Consider the following 15,474-nt stretch of genomic DNA (forward strand, 5'->3'; position numbering starts at 1 on the left):
CCTCAGGAGTAAGAACTTAATATGAGTGGAAAATTAAGATTTCTGGTATACACAACAAAGATAAACTAAGGAATTCCATAGAGTTCAAATTATTGTCAGTGTTCCCAAATGGCACTTTTTATCTGTGGTTGAGGGAAGGAGAAATCTCAACCTTGCTAATAAGTAAGATAACCAGTTTGAGTGTAATTTTCTGGAATTTATTAATGGATGGTTTGGTTTTTAAAGCAGTCAGGGGACCTGGAACTGAAATTTGGATGTTCTTCACAATCCACAGAAAAGACATGACAAGTTGTTCTAATGCGATTAGAAGATTATGCCTGATCACATTTCTCTTTCTAAGCATATCGTCTATGAAATTGGCAATAAAGAGATCCTTGTTGTTGTAACTTGATCCTCCTACTCCGTGGAATTAATCCATCCAACAGAAATAAAGGTTGCTTCCCTCGTATCTCTCTTCATTTGTTCATTCATTCATCAATTCTTTCTTTCGCTCATGGTCTCATTCATTCATTCAGTAAATACTTATTGGGAATTTACTAGTGCCAGCACCCTGCTAGGCATGAAAGAAACAATGATGAATGTAGCAGTCAGTGTTTGCTGGGTAACAAGTCACACTACTACTTAGTACTGAAACTCAGTTTGATTTACAAGTATTAAGATATTTTTAAAAGGAACCCCCCTACACTGCTGGTGGGAATGTAATTTGGTATAGCCACTACGGAGAACAGTGTGGAGGTTCCTTAAAAAACTAAAAATAGAGTTACCATATGATCCTGCAATCCCACTCCTGGGCATATATCCAGAGAAAACTATATTTGAAAAGATACGTGCACCCCAATGTTCCCAGCAGCACTATTTACAATAGCCAGGATATGGAAACAACATAAATGCCCATCGACAGATGAATGGATAAAGAAGAGGTGAGATATAGATCTATCTATCTATCTAGATAGATAGATAGATAGATACAGATATATAAAATGAAATACTACTCAGACTAAAAAAGCATGAAATAATGCCATTTGTAACAACATGGATGGACCTAGAGATTATCATACTAAGTGAATTAAGTAAAAAAGAAAAAGGCAAACATCATATGATATAGCTTATATGAGGAATCTGAAAAAAGATACAAATGGGGGCTTCCCAGGTGGCGCAGTGCTTAAGAATCCGCCTGCCAATGCAGGGGACACAGGTTTGAGCCCTGGTCTGGGAGGATCCCACATGCCGTGGAGCCACTAAGCCCGTGCGCCACAACTACTGAGCTTGCGCTCTAGAGCCCGCGTGCCACAACTACTGAAGCCCATGCGCCTAGAGCCCGTGCTCTGCAACAAGAGAAGCCACTGCAATGAGAAGTCCGTGCACCGCAACGAAGAGTAGCCCCCGCTTGCCGCAACTAGAGAAAGCCCGTGCGCAGCAACGCAGACCCAACGCAGCAAGCAAGCAATCAAGCAAGAAAGAAATGAACATATTTACAAAACAGAAATAGACTCATAGACATAGGAAAAAAACTTATGGTTATCAAAGGGGAAGGTGGAGGGAGGGATAAATTAGGAGTTTGAGATCAACACATACACACAACTATAAATAAAATAAATAATCAACAAGAACCTACTTTATAGCACAGGGAACTCTACTCAGTATTTTGTAATAACCTATAAGGGAAAAGAATCTGAAAAAGAATATATATATTCTTTTCTGGTTATATATATATAGTTATATATACATACAAGTGAATCACTGTGTTGCATACATGACACTAACACAACACTGTAAATTAACTATACTTTAATAAAAAACAGAGAAAAGATATTTAATTCTCACCAAAACCTTAAGACATAGAGTATGAGCCCCATTTTTAACATCAATACACAGAAGCACAAAGAGGTTATGTAACTCTCGGGGTCTAGGGGAGATAGATAGTGAATAAATGAACCATGTATAAAAGTCTAGATGGTCTGTATACAAGTCTACTTCCACTATTTTATGCAGGTTAGGAATATTTCTTAGTTGAACATAACTACAGGATGGTTGTATAATCACAGTCATGCTGAGTTTGAAGAGAGATCGTAGCCGGTACCATCAGGGCACAGATCACAGAGTGACCTGTCCTATGCTAGGCGTTGCTATGGAAGGTCTCTGCCCAGAAGGGATGTTCAAACTCCCATCTAAAGGACACAAAAAAGAATAAAGGAGAGGGAGAGGGGTGGGGAGAGAGAAAGGCTCTAGGAGCACAGTCACCAGTGTTTGTGAATCACCACCAATCCACACTACAGAGTGAAATCTCGACCAGCTAAAGTGTCTCGCCATGCTGGGCAGCAAAGAGGGCTACCTCACCTGGAACCTTGAGGGGACTTCTCCCTCTTAGGAGAATCACCCACAGGTTTTGAAAATAAGTTGCACCATTTAAAACTCCAGAACAAAATTAGAAAGGCAGATGCCAAATGGGAAAACATTCTAGCCATGTGTGTTAGTCCAATCGTTAATTCATTCAACTACTGAGTGCAGACTAGATTCTACAGTCCAGACCCATTCCAAGGATCTACCCAAACATGTACCCATATAGAAAAAGAGTGGGGGGGTGGCATTCTCTAACATATGTTCAAACTTGATTCATTTTTTTACCACATTCCCTCCCCCACACCACCAACATGTCTTGATAATCATCATCGGTATTGACTGGCTGGCCTAGCTCATTCTTTTTTTTTTTTTTTTTGTGGTACGCGGGCCTCTCACTGTTGTGGCCTCTCCTGTCGCGGAGCACAGGCTCCGGATGCGCAGGCTCAGCGGCCATGGCTCACGGGCCCAGCCGCTCCACGGCACGTGGGATCTTCCCGGACCGGGGCACGAACCCGTGTCCCCCGCATCGACAGGCGGACTCTCAACCACTGCGCCACCAGGGAAGCCCCTAGCTCATTCTTTTTGAAAGTATGTACAGTACTATTTATTTACATCTTGATGGATGTTAGGTTGTTTATAAATTTCTCCTGTTGCAACCAGGGCTACCAGGAGTATCTTTGTTATTGTCTCTTTGCACATGGGTAAGCTTTTCTTTAATATCTAGAAATGAAGGTGCTGCATTCTAAACATTTTAATAGCTACTGCGACAATACCCTCCAGTAAAGCTGTACCAATTTGTATCCTTATCAGCGTATTACGAGAGTATCCATTCCTCTGCCAATGCTAGGTATCATTAATCATTAAAATATTTAACAAACCGAAAAGCCGAAATAACCCCTCAAACAATACCACCACAGCAAAAATAAACAAACAAAAAACTAAAATCCTGATTTATCATTGTTGAGGTAGTCTGAATTTGAATCGTCCTATTTTTCAGTGTAGTCCTTATCAATTGTAAAGTGGCTGAGTTTATGAGACACTATCTTACCTTTCAGGAGCAATTTGCTTTGGGAAATTGCCCAGTTTTCTTTAAAAGTTTGTGGATGGGGCTTCCCTGGTGGCGCAGTGGTTGAGAGTCTGCCTGCCGATGCAGGGGACACGGGTTCGTGCCCCGGTCTGGGAAGATCCCACATGCCACGGAGCGGCTGGGCCCGTGAGCCATGGCCGCTGAGCCTGCGCGTCCGGAGCCTGTGCTCCGCAACGGGAGAGGCCACAACAGTGAGAGGCCCGCGTACCGCAAAAAAAAAAAAAAAAAAAAGTTTGTGGATGAATTGAGGGTTACACTGCCTCCAAATGAAGTTTAAGGTTTATAGCAAATTGTATGGGTCTGAAGGATATCAAAGTAACGGCTCAGAGCCATTTCGAAGTGCTTACAAGGCTCCTATCAGAATAAGAGCATACATGGGCAGGGAATCCATGATTTGCCTGGCGCTTACTCATTAAAGAATTCCTTTTGGGGGTAATAACACACGTTGGCAGGCCACCTTTCCTCTGAGCAGAGTAAGTGTGATAATGCTCTATTCCTTGTATTCATCAAGAAAGGATGGTAATAGCCACGTTGATAAACGTAGGCTTTATGATTTCAGAAGTTGTTTATGAAAAGAATGACTCAGTAAATGCAGATGTGAAACCACAAGAAATCTGAGCTGGGCTTTTGACTGGGGCTGGTTTAATAAAAGCCATTATGTTTTACTTTATACTTAAGACATTTATATTTTAAATTTAGTCAAGTTGAAGTCTTAAGTGGCATACTTTTATTAAACATGGAATTGACTGAATACAATGAGTTTTTTTTTTTCCTTTAAAAATTATTCCAGGGCTTCCCTGGTGGCGCAGTGGTTGGGAGTCCGCCTGCCGATGCAGGGGACACGGGTTCGTGCCCCGGTCTGGGAAGATCCCACATGCCGCGGGGCGGCTGGGCCCGTGAGCCATGGCCACTGAGCCTGTGCTCCGGAGCCTGTGCTCCGCAGGGGGAGAGGCCACAACAGTGAGAGGCCCGCCTACCGCAAAAAAAAAAAAAAAAAAAAAAAAAAAAATTATTCCAAATTGGACTGAATTGATTCTAAGTGCTCAAGACTGGAATATTTGGTGAAGTCACTGGTAGGGATAGAACACACACCCAGTAAACGAGGCCCTTATTCTTACGGAATTTCATGTTACGTTACTAATAGAGAATGCGATCACTCCTCTCGGAAGGCTCACACTTATAACAGTGCTTTCTGTGGTTTTGGGGTGTGATTACTATGAAACTGAATTTAAGAAAACCACCGTATAATACTGAATCCATATAAAGAATTCATCTCTTGCACCAAGCTATCCAATCCATAAGAAACTCCTGTTGATTCCACCTCTCAAATACACATCTGATTCATCCAGTTCTCAGTGTCCACTGCTCGGCTAAGGCAGCACGATCCCCCGTCTGGACCCCTGCCTGCACCAGTGCAGCCTCCCAGGGCTCTTCCGGCATCCACTCCAGCTCTGGGTGGCAGATGTAGTTTGGTACCAATCCGGCAACTGTCACCCTCCTTGCTAAGAACACTCAAAAAACGAAAGAGAGGGTGATCCCATCTCCATCCCGGGGGTAGATTCTGGTTAGCTGCAGCCAACCAGGGTAGCCCTGTTTTCACTGCAGTGGATGGTCCAACGGGACATGAGGACAGTTTCCTCCTTGCTAAAAAAACGTTACTGGTGGTGTTGATATTCTTTCCTCTGGACATTGATGTACTTGGATGTGATGCCTGGAAGGAGGGCCCCCATCGGGTCACCAGCCCCAGGCTGAGGCCAGCACATTGCGGGTGGCCTGGGGCTCCAGCCACAGAGGTCTCCTCTGAGTTGCCAGCAGCTCCAGGACCTCTCGAGCTCAGAGCCTCGCTCGCAATGACCAATTTCTGTGCCCATCTTTCCTCACTCCTTTGCCCAGCCCAATTCTTTCTGCTCCTGTAAAATCTTCCTCCCCCATAGACCTGTACTTTCTTATAAGCTTTATCCTAGTTTCTCAGACTTTGCTTGCTTTGATGACCTTGACAGTTTTGAGCGGCACCGGTTGAATATTTCGTAGAATGTTCCCGTTTCGGAATTTGATGTTATTCTCACGGTAAGACTTTGGTGGTGAGTTTTGGGGACCAAGACCTTCAGAGATAAAGTGTCTTTCTCGTCACATCATTATCAAGGAAGGGTACGTACGATCAACATGATTTATCACTGTTGATGTTGACCTCGATTTGTTTGGTTTTTCCACTGTACAGTTGCTCTTGGGAAGGTCGCTCTGTGCCGCCTACACCTAAGGAGGGGGGGTTCTGCTCCCCCAGACAGCCATTTCAGGGAAGGCTCGGCAGGTCTGTCAGGGAGTCCCCCAGCCAGGGTCTCTGTCAGAGGAGCCTGCGTTCTCCAGGAGTGCACCAGGTTCAATGTCTCTGCCACACTCCGTCACTGGCTGGGCACAGTGTGGCCATGGCAAGTGTGGCCTCGGTACAGATGTGGCAATGGCTTTCAGGAGGCAGCAGCTGAGTCTGTGGGGGCAGTCCCCCTCCCTGCAGTTGGAGATCTTTGGGACACCTCCTCATGGAAGCCCGGGCCACAGGGAGAAGCCACATGTAAGTGCTCCCTTGGCAGTCCCAGCCGAGGTCCCAGACAGCCACCAGCATCAACCACCAGCCACTTGAGAGACAAGACCATCAGCGTCCGAGCCTCCCAGAGAAGGCCCTGGGCACCATGGAGCAGCGACACACTCTTCCTGCTGTGCCCCGTCCCAATTCCCGACCCAAAGAATGTTCAAGCATTAAAAAAGTGGTTGTTTTTCGCCACTAGGTTTTGGGGTGATGTGTCATGCAGAGCCAGTATCTGAAATGCTGCCCGCCCTCACTTCCATGAGGACAGCCTGTCCCTTATAATAACCCCCCATTTTGCTGATGTGGCCGTGGTGGCTTCTGTGACATCCACCCTGAAGCGTCACTGAAGACCCTCTCTGGCCTGTGGCTTAAGCAGTCACTGGAGCCACTGGTGAAGGGTGCTGAAAGGCACATTCTGCTTTTGACAGCAGCAAAAACTGCACAGCCACCGAGAGCTCTTCCAAGCCTGGGGCTGAGTCCTCCTGCACCCAGGCCACGGGTGTTTCTCCTCCTTGGTAAAGGCGCTTCATAATTCACCCTTAAAAATGTGTTCATTTGAAGGGATTGGGCGCTTGCAGTAGAATGGGAGGAACGAGCTGCTCAGTGCCCCTGGGCAAGCCTACGACGCACCTGGTTCCATTTGAAGCGTTTTCCCACCCGGATGGGAAGGCTCAGCCTCTTCTGAGCAACGCACACTGAAATGGTGAGACCGATCCTTTGACACAAAGAGGCTTCTGGCAAGGTCGTCAGAACTGCTATTTTCTGCTTATATAAAGAAACTGAAGCGTGATTTTGCGCCAACAAGATTTGCTGATCTCTAATGCATCCCAGAGTGTTTATTCACCACCTTTTGGAAAATTAGAATTTGTTTAAACAAAAGATTTTCTTCTCATAATCTATTTATGGCTGACACTGCAAAAGTCATTTCATAATACGACTCAAAGAGCGAGAAGAAGGAAGTGAGGGGAGAGGGCAGAGGCATGGCAAGGGTCACAGATCCCGGGAGAGGCGCAGTTACTCGTTTTTAGCTGTAAAGCACAGGCCCGGGGGGAGGCGAGAAGGAGATGAAGGGGAGGAGACATAGGGGAGAGACCACTGTTGGGACCTACTGGGCATTCGTCCCAGCTCTCCTTCCTAAAGGTACTGTGATTCCACTCAGCAGCTACCCCGTCCTCAAAGCAGACACCCCTCAGGAGAAGCTGCTCCCACCCCTGGCTCCAGGATGTGTCTGCACCATCCGAGGGCACTGAGAGACAGTAGAGCGTGGGCGGAAATTCTGGAGTCAGCCGGCTTAGACGAAAATCCCAGCTTTTCCACTTACAAGCTGTGCAACCTTGACCAAGTAGCCTAACTTCTCTGGGCCCGAGTTTCCTCATCTGTAAAGTGTGGATAATAATTACACCCTTCTTATAGGGCTGCAAGAGGGCTGAGTTAGTACTGTAAAGTGCTTAGCATGATGCCTGACACAGAGTAAATGTTTCATCTAATAAATAAAGCCAATCTCATTCGCATTCGCAGTATTTGGTTCAGGAACGACATGACTGTCTCCAGCCAAACATACAGGAGAGAGAACTGACCCCTTCCCGACTTATTGCTGTGTGAGAAAAAACACCCCCCATCTGTTTCATGGAGCATCATCAAGGGGGCCTGATAGTCACCGCTGAAGCCTTCCTAACCAAATAATTCCACCATCAGTGCCTCAGTCAACAGCTGGCTATGAGCTCTCAGCAGGTATCCCGCACACTTGGGAAGTTTTGTGACGTGAGAAAACAAAAGCTGCAACTTACCCTCAAATGCAGTGATGTTCTCAGCGTATTACCGCAACCATTCACAAAGCTGGCGCAATGAGACATTTCAGAGATATTGCCAACTAAAAATCGGCACTGGCCATCTGCCTCTACAAGGATGAAGTCACAAGCTGCTGTGAGTGCTGACCTTCCACACCCCCTGAAAGGAGATCAGGGATGAGGAAAAACTGGCAGAACAGGCCTTCCAACAGTTAGATACTTCCCCAGAAGACTTTATGAGCCCAGTTCTCACATCCCCTTATATGTAGAAAATCACTAAAATCACGTATGGTGACATCCGCTCGTGACTAGCAGAACCTTCTGCAAAAACCTGTGCTTGATTGCATGTACCCCCTTCACCAAAATCACACATACACTGACCTTCCCCCCACCTCTTTAGAGCACTTTCTCAGAGCTATCTGAAATGCTGTCTCCTGGGCTATACTCCTCATTCTGCCTCAATGAAAAATTAACTCACAACTCTCACGTTGTGCATGTTTTTTTTCAGTTGACAATATTTACTTAAACATGTGTTGGTCTTCACAATCTCCCTTTCGTATCTTGGGGTCCGTGCCACTTTTCTCCCAGGTCCCCATTATGCCTGTACATCGGGAAAGTTCAGAGGTCCGGCACCCGGGACCACTTATACTCAGTGAATAAATGGCTGAGTGTTCAGGGTCCACAGGCCACCTGAGGACCAGGCGTGCCCTGTCACGTGACCCAACGAGGTCACCTGAGGGCGCTGCCACCGTCCGTGGGGCAGCGGCAGCTCAGCGCCGGCTTTCACGTCATTCAAGGTGATCGCAGGTTCCGCCATTTAACCCACGAGCCTAACCGCGGGTAAACAACAGACACACACACACACACACGCACACACACACCTGCACGCCAGGTACGCGGTGGCGCCGAGCCTCGGCCTCGGCTTCCCCCTCTCGGGCTTAGCTTGGCAGGAAAAGGGCTCCCAAGTCTCACTGTCCGCGTGCGGCCCGCTTGGTGCCGCACGTCCCGGCGCCGCACGTCCCGGCACGTCCCTCGTGCAGAGGCCCGGCGCCACTTCCCATTGGCCACAGCAAGTCACGTGGCCATGCCTGCGGCGGAGCGTGGGTAGCGCCACGCCCCCCGCGGGTCCTGTAGGTGGGTGTGGCCCCCACCGCTCAGCAAGGGAGTGAAGAACTGGAGCGCGAATCCAAGCAGCCAGCTGTTTAGGGCTGCTCGTGGTGGCTGTGACCCTGGACTGCCCATCCCCTTGGCCAGGCTGCCACAGAGCAGAGTAGAAGTAACCAGATGCTCCTTTAAAGTACGGATTTCTCCGTCACTTCAGGGACCTGGAACTAATACCTTGTCAGGGTTCCTCTCCCCGACAGTCCCCGCAGCTCCGTCACCACGAGAGAACAGCAGGGGCCCTCGTGCTTGTCGAGGAATTAAATACAAAGAAAGAAAGGATGATTCTAGAAGTAATGCATAAATATGACCGTTATAAAATTCAAACAATAAAGAAATGTACAAAGGAAAGATATTAACTCATCCCTCACCCTTCTCCCTGCAGGCTGACATCGTGATCTCCGCTTGCCTCTGCCTCCTGGCTGTCCCCGAGTGCTCATTTCTCCACAGTCCACGGGCCTGGCCAAACCAGCTGTGCTGTCCTCAAACTTCTGCCCTGTGGGGTGCTTAGGAGTTGAATTCTCTCCTCCTTCCCAGGCTGCTGTTGCCTCCCTGGAACTTCTGGAGTCATACAGAAAGGGAGGCTTGTAAAAATAAGCCAGGATTCCTTACACTAAAGTGCAACTTGACCTGGCATTTCTGAGGGAACAGCTACGCCAGGCCACGTGGGTTCTCCTTTCATCAAAGGCTGAGGCTCCTATTCCCTCTTGTTGATGCTGACGGGCCCAGTGTGGGCCCAGTGTCAGCCCAGGAACCAGTATGTCTTGACCGTCCCATAATAGGCAGGGCAGAGCAGCCTCTTTCCTATGCTCGTGCCCCCAACCGGTAACGCTGGCCAAGGAGGGGCAGCCGGCTGGGGAGGAAGGCTGGTCTGCGCAGGGGCCTTGGCTGCAGCGAGGGGACCGCGGTTCAGTGTCCGGCTCTGCCATTTGCCTCTCCCCTGACCTTCCCCTATCTTCAGTACAAAGGTCCTAGCCCTTTCCCTCATTCTCTCAACCGAGTACTGAGTATTAGAAAGGTCTCCGCCTCAACGGGCTTGAAGCATTAAAATGATTACCACATGGAATATTCTGGATTTGTCTGCCGTCTGGCCTGCTCAGGAGGTCCCTGGCAGTGTCAGCTCAGCTTTCTTGGTTACAAAGCTGGGGGGAAAGGTCGATTGGAGAAAAGGAGAGAAACATATCCCATGGCTTTCGGGGGCAGCCACACCTGGATAAAAATCTTGGCTCTGCCAACCGCAGTGTGACCACGCACGGAGTGTCTTTCAAGCGGTGCGTGCTGCGAGGGAATTTTAATCACCAGTCATCGACTGGTGTGATGTAGGGGGCCTGTATTCATTTCCTGGGTCTGCTCAACAAAGTGACACAATGTGGAGGGTTCACAGCAGCAGAAATGTGTTCTCTCATATTCTGGAGGCCAGAAGTCTGAAATCAAGATGCCAGCAGGGCCACATTCCCTCTGCAACTGCTGAGGGAGGGTCCTTCCTTGGCTCGTCCAGCTTCTGGTGGCTCTGAGCATCCTTAGCGTTCCTTGGTGTGTGGCTGCATCACACCAGTCTCTGCCTCCATCCTCACATGGCCTCTCCCTGGGTGTTTTGTGTCTGTCCCAATTTCCCTCCTATAAGGACCCCAGTCACTGAACTTCAGGCCATCCTAATGCATTATGACCCCCTATTAACTCGATTACATCTGCAAAGACCCTATTTCCAAATAAGCTCACACCCACAGGTAGCAGAGGTTAGGACTTCAACATACCTTTTTGGAGGGACACAGTTCTAGTCACCATAGTGCCCTTCCCATATCGCCCACCTTTGCCACTTGACCCCTGACTTGCCAGCAACCTTCAGCTCTTTGCCTGAGAGCTTTATTTTGCCCCTGGAACCTCTGTTGCCACAGATGCCAGTGAATTAACACCACTTCATTCCCACTCCCTCTGCCCCCAGCAGGGCTCAAGCAATGGCTGATGGAAGTTGGTATATAAATATTCCAGCCTCCTTACCCCTTGGGGGATAAGTCTGAGGCATGCCCTAGACTGGTTCCCAGAGTGCCCCAGGGGTGCCAAGCTCCAGGTGCCCACAGGGGAAGCTGGCTTGACAACCCGCCCTTTATCGGCTGCGTTGCCTTCTCTGCCTCACTTTCCCAGTCCCTGATGTGTTTCTTTCACCTCTCACGTACTTACACCTTAGGGTTCACTGCTGGGGGAACCCAAATAAGACATGAGACACTCAGTAGTCCTTCCCCTGCGACAGGAAAGCAGGAGGTGGCACAGCTGGGCAGGGCTTAACAAGGCAAGCATCTTCTGGAGCTACCAAAAAGGCATCTGCTGCAATCTGGCTGCAGAAACACAGAAAGTGGGAAGAGCATATGTCTGAGAGCAGGAGATTCACATTGGATTAATGAGCTGTGTGGTTTGGGGCAGGTCACTAAACCACTCTGTGCCTCCACTCCCCCTCTTTAGAGTGGTGATGGGGACCCAGACGACCTGTAGGCCCCTTTGTGCTTCTGGGACTCTGGAATCCCGCCGCCTGCTCCTCCTCACCTGCGACTTTCAACAACTTCTTCGCCTGGCTCATCTCTTTATTATAACATTTTTTATTTATTAATGTTTTGGAGGCAGAGAAGGCACAGAAACTGGGGTTTGTCTCTGAGGAGCAGGCTCATGTTTTTGTATGGGTTCAAGAAAACATGACATAATACAGTGGGAAGTTTTATCATGGAAAAAGAAAAAAATGATTTTCTTTATCCTATTTGCAACTGATATTTTCTCCTATTTGGCAACAAGATAAGGTGGGAACGTGGACTGACTTAGGGGTCAGGCGATTGGGGTTGAATGCCAGCTCTGCTTCATACTAGCTGTGTGATGTTGGGGAAGCTTATTCACTCATTCAGTGAATACCTCTTCACGGGTGTGGGTCAGGCAATGTCCAGGACATTGGAGAGTCAGTTGTGTGCAAAATGGTGAGTTACTGCCTTCTTGGTGCTCACAGACTAGGTAGAAAGACGTTAATCAGATAACCACAGATACACCTACACACCATGAGAGGAGCTCTGAAAGGTAAGGACAGGTCACTATGAAAGTGATAAACAGGGCAAGGTCTGCAAGATTTGAAAAGGTCTCCCTGAGGAGTGACGTTTGAGCTGAGATTTAAGTAGACATAGGTGTCCGCTAGGTAAGGAGTGGAGCGGAGGAATAGCATCTCAGGCAAAAGCAGCAGCACATGCAAAGGCCCTGGGGTGGAAAAGAGCCAGCACATCCTAGAACTAGCTCGGGGGTGTCATTGACTCTTCTGTTTACAAACAAATGAATATATAAAAATGCCTCCAGGTCACTGTGGCTATCAAATGAATTACTGTGTGAGGAAGTGCCCATCAAGCGATTCCTCTTTCCAGGCTTGGGAAAGCCAGGCAGGGAGGGCTCTCAAGTTCCTCATCCGGGGATAGAGGAGGGGGTGGGAATTGGGTTATAGGTCCCAGGAAAGCGATTACTTCATGTTGCCTCTTCATTGCATGTGGGTCAGGTGCCTTTTGCTTTAATCTGTTTATTGTTCTGGTCTCACGCTGAAGGTCATGGGTAGGCCGTATTTCTTGGGGCTTTGTTTGCTTTAGTTTTGAGAATTAGCAGTAAATCATGCAGGCTCCCGGCCATACCTTCTTGTGAATAGTTCTCGAGTTTGGGGACTTGCCCGACTCCAGGGGCTGACTGCAGCTAGAGGTCTGGGGCAGCTCTTAGGCTGGGTCTGGACACTAGGCTCATCTTTCAATTTGTGGGTGGAGACGGGGTCTCCACTCACACTCACCTACCTCCCATCCCCTCTTCTCTCTCCTTCCCTTCGCCCACCAAATGGGTACATGAGCCCCCCGTCCCCCAGCACTGCACATCCATGGTCTTACTGGGATGTGCACAGCAATCCCTTCACAGAAATGAGAGTCAGGACGCTGGGGTGGTCCAATGACTTTCCCAAGGTTGTGAGCGATAAGCCTGGGCCAGGTTTGTGCCCTGTAACCTGTGCACAGGGCTTTGTGCTCAGGGACCCCCATCCCCTTAGAAATTCTTAACAGCTTCGGAACAAAGGACCCGCATTCCATTTTGCACTGGGCCCTGCCAGCTATGCAGCCAGTCCTGCAGTGAGAGTTGGGCTTCAAACCAGATTGGCTTTGTTCCAAACCCAGTGCCCTATCGCCTTCAGCAGTGCTCTAGTTTCTGGCATTCAGTGGGTGTTAAATAAATGTCCTCTAATTTTTTTAGAGCCATGAATTGACTGAAGGCTCAAGTTGAGCGTTAAACTGAATTGTAACAAGAGGAGACACGCTTTGGGTTTCACGTTTATGTCAGAAAAGGGGCTCAGGGTTTATCAGGCAATGGGGGAAGCTAACTGGGTTGGCTGCAGAAGGTGGTGGTTCAGTGGGAAAGTGGGGGAAAGAGTGGGAAAGACCTGGAAATTAGGAGCATCGTCCTGAACTATTTGGTTCTCTCTTTTTGGGAAATAGCACGTGATTCTATTTAGGCAACTCTTCTCCCCGATTCCCAACTCCAGCACTTTTGATTAGTGGGCTAAGCCCAACTCTGGTCTCAGGGGAGGGCACTGACCCAAGCCTGGGCAATCAGCTCATTCCATCCCTCTAGGCTACCGTGATTGGCTCAGAGGCACATGCTCCAAGCCAGACCGATGAGAGGTAACCCCAGGATGGTTGTGGGAGAACTCTGGGCCAGGGAAGCTCTTTCTGGAAGGGATTGGCAGGTGAGAGTATGAGATGCAATCTGGAACTGCTGGTGGTCATTTTACCATGGTGGTGCGAGCCAGTGCAGAGGACAGCACAGCTGACTGGTGGTGATGAGCACCTGGATACAGCCAGGCCTGAATCCACCCCCAAACTCCCACTTACAAGAGTCAGCAAATGCCCTTTCTTGAATCTGTGAGTTACCGGATGCAAGAAAGATTACCGGTCACTCGTAGCTGAAAGCACGATGGTGATGATGAGGAATGTAAATACCCTGAACAGAGTCCGCAGCCCTTGGTTGGTGACTCTTCTGCAGGGATTTGTGGGGAGCTGAACACCCAGCCCAGAGTGAAAGGAGATACAGAGGCTCAAGGGGCACTGGTCTCCAAGTCTCAGGTAGCCAGCATCAGAGTCTAAATCTCCCTTTAGCCAAGATGACATCCTGAGAGCCCCTCTCCCCATCAGGCCACTGCACACCTTTGAGACTGACTCACTGGGGTCCGCTTTCTCTCTGACGGCAGCTTTCCAGTGCACAGGTGCATCCCACCATCCAATGTTTGCTGAGCATCTTCTTTCTGCCAGGCACTGTACTGGGCACAGAACTTGGAAGACAACTGTGTTTCCAGGTCAGCCCGGAAAAGCCAGCGCAGCCAGTCAGCCATTTTTAGAACTATAGGCTGCAGGGTATGGAAACATTCTTTATATTTTTTCATTAAAATTTTATTTTTACTTAAACGGTTGCAAGAAAATGTAAACCTACTGCACACTTTAAAAAACAGATGGGTAGTAGGTAGCCAAATTTTACTACGCAAGTCATGAAATGAAACTGACAAAAAGATGAAACATGCAATAAATCTTTTTGTTGATTTTAGGTGCTGGGCATTTCCACAGGGATTCCAATGCCAGCACCGGCTTCCTTAAGACTTTGGATGTTGATAATACAGATTCTTTTTGAGGACAGGTTTCTTTCACGACAATGACACATCTCAGTGGGTGCCTGGAACCTTCCTCTCCCGGCGGCCTCCTGCTGATCGGTGCCACACCAGATCCCCTGAGTTAAGCTAAACGACGGGCTATGTCCAGACCGAAAGATAGCAAAGCCCAGTGTAACTCCATTACCTCCACGTTTGGCACAATATTTACTATGAGAAATTCAACATTAAGCCTGAAATGCAGGACGTGATGGTGGTCAAGGGGTAGGCAGCAAAACAGGTAAACAGAGTTGAGAGACAGCGGGGTCTTCCACGGCGTGTTGCTGCAGCTGGCCTCCCCACGCTTTGCAAAAGGGCTCTGTGCCGGAAACCCTTCTCCCCAGCTGCTTGAAATTCACGTTGGACTGAAAGTTCTGAGAAATACTGTAGAGAAGAAACCTGTGCACTTTGCTTAGTTTGGTGTTTCCCCAGCTTAACCACTGAACTTTTTGTTTGTTGGTTTTGAGTAGCAGCTATTTTTTTTTTTTTTTTTTCTTTGCGGTACGCGGGCCTCTCACTGTTGTGGCCTCTCCCGTTCCGGAGCACAGGCTCCGGACGCGCAGGCTCAGCGGCCATGGCTCACGGGCCCAGCAGCTCCACTGCATGTGGGGTCTTCCCGGGCCGGGGCACGAACCCGTGTCCCCTGCATCGGCAGGCGGACTCTCAACCACTGCGCCACCAGGGAAGCCCATGAGTAGCAGCTATTTTTATACACTCTTTAGGAAACACCTGCTCAGACATTACACTGTTTCATGTTTCTAGCCGTGGCGGAATTATCCTTTACACAGAAGAACAAGGGCCACGGTGTGCATCTTCACTAACATGTATG

Source organism: Hyperoodon ampullatus (assembly GCF_949752795.1).
Source record: "Hyperoodon ampullatus genome assembly, chromosome: 18".
Lineage (NCBI taxonomy): Eukaryota > Metazoa > Chordata > Mammalia > Artiodactyla > Ziphiidae > Hyperoodon > Hyperoodon ampullatus.